General features: G+C 37.1%; 1 long non-coding RNA gene across 1 annotated transcript; it reads left to right on the top strand.

The window, feature by feature from the left end:
• The first annotated feature begins 861 nt into the window (after positions 1 to 861).
• On the top strand, positions 862 to 1,722 carry LOC145630590 (uncharacterized). The gene is made up of 2 exons (XR_014112108.1): positions 862 to 1,131; positions 1,514 to 1,722. It is a non-coding gene; the product is annotated as an uncharacterized LOC145630590 (long non-coding RNA).
• Positions 1,723 to 2,181: the final 459 nt, after the last annotated feature.

Genomic DNA, 2,181 nt, shown 5'->3' with positions numbered 1-2,181 from the left:
TACACAGTAGGAAATTTTGACAATTACCACCATCTATTATGTCCATTTTAGCAATTACCACCTTCTCTTTTTTTTTTTTTTTTTTTTTTTGGTGTGTGAGAAAATTACCACCTTCTATTTTGTAAAAACATCAAAAACTACCACCTTCTTACCTCTCAACTAGGGGTGAGAAAAAACTATGGGTAACCGGTTTTAGAACCGAAACCGGTTTAGACCCGGTGGGTCCAAACCCGAACCTGGTTTTGCCGGTTCCAATTCCGGGTCCAAAATTTTTGGACCCGGTACCCACTAGGTACCCGGTCTTGAATTAGATAATATAGTTGAGCATCCAGTGACTAGTGAGCCCAAAGTACAACAAGCCCAATATGTATAAGACAACCACAATTTATGCTTTAACCCTAAAATATCCCACTCACACTCTCATCCTCCACTATCACAATTCACATATTCTCTCTAGGGATGTCAGTGGGGCGGGTCAAGTAGGAGACCCGCCCCATCCCCGCCCCAATGAGGCGGGGATGGGTCTATGTTTGGCGGGTGGTGGGGCGGGGATGGGGATAAAAACCATACCCGCCATGGGTGAAGGGGCGGGGGTGGATTTTAAGTTGTACCCGCCCCATCCCCGCCCCGCCCCACCCGCCCCACTTCGTACCCGCCCCATCCCCACCTCATACCCACATCTATATATCTTTTAAAGCAAAATTACATACTTTTATTCTATTTATAAAATAATTACATGAAATACAATACTAATTATAATACTTGGTACGATATTTATATTATAACACAAAAATGTGTATAGAATGTTTTATTTTATACTTCGTATTAATTATGTAAGATTGTGTATTTGAGATACGGATATTAGGTGGATCTTAGGTGGGGATTAGGGGGGTCTTTGGTGGGGATGGATATCCAAGTGGGGGGTGGGGCGGGGATGGTTTTGGAGTTGTACCCGGTGGGGCGGGGATGGGGATGAAAATTGGACCCGCCGCGGGGATGGGGATGGGGATGAAAATATTAGGTGGGGATGGGGATAGGAAGGCCAACATCCGCCCCGCCCCGCCACGGGTCACTTCTCAAGATCTCAATCTCTAACCGGCTCAATTCCCTCGTATGCTCATCATATTCTAGGTTTGTCTTCTCTCCTCTATATCTTCCTCCGCTTGTTATTTTCAATGTTGATTATGTAAATTCATGAATTATTTTTCTGAATTTTTGAGTTATGTTACTAATTACTACCGGATCTGTGTTTTTTTTTTTTTTTTTTTTTTTTTTTTCATTTTCGGGTGATTTAGATTTCTTGAGACTTCTTTTACTTTTGCATGTTCATGAAAATTGTGCTCTTTTTTTTTTAATTAAATTGAGATTATATTTTGGTTGACAACTTGTTGTACATTAAGTTGTTCATCTTTCATCAATTTTGTGTGTGTGGCTGTTTATTTGATTAAAAAGTCATTTTTTTTTTTTTCTTATTAAGTTTATTGCTTATCTTGTTTACTATTTTTTTTTTCAGAATTTGGTGATAGTGGTATGACACACGTTGGCAAAAATTGATGCGGCAAAGGTGTGCTTCAAGTTTGGAATCAAGAAATCTATCCTAATAAATTTTGGGAGCTTATATGTAGTTTTGTGGACATTATGTTTGCTTATTGTAATTTTAATGAAATTTTTATAAACAAGTTTTTTTTCAATTATTTTTAAGATTTAGGGTTACAAGAAGTCGGGAACAACGAGTTAAAGACTTACAGTTCAAATTCTAGGTTAAAAAAAAAAGCAATTTAATACTATAACTTTTAAACCGAAAAAACAAAATTAAAAAAAGGAACCGGGTACCCGGAATCGGAACCAGTTCTAAAAATTCAGGACCCGGTTAAACCAGTTCCAAGACCACACTAGTACAAAACTAACCATAAGTAACACCCAAAAAATGTTACGTAAAGTGGTTAAAGTGTTATTATAGACAATAGGTAACACTTTAATGGGTATACATCCGCCCATGTTACCTAAGGTTTATGTAACAATTTGGGTAACGTATGGTAACACTTTTAAAAGTGATACTATAAACCCTCTTAGGAAACACTTTTTTATATTATTAGTATCATTTTAAAGTGATACTTTTTATTTCTTATGTAACACTTACTTATCTTTAGTAACATTTTTCAATCATATAGTAACACTTCA

This window comes from Chenopodium album, chromosome 5 (assembly GCF_948465745.1).
Source record: "Chenopodium album chromosome 5, dcCheAlbu1.1, whole genome shotgun sequence".
Classification (NCBI taxonomy): Eukaryota; Viridiplantae; Streptophyta; class Magnoliopsida; order Caryophyllales; family Amaranthaceae; genus Chenopodium; species Chenopodium album.
This window is presented reverse-complemented; position numbering and strand designations above follow the sequence as displayed.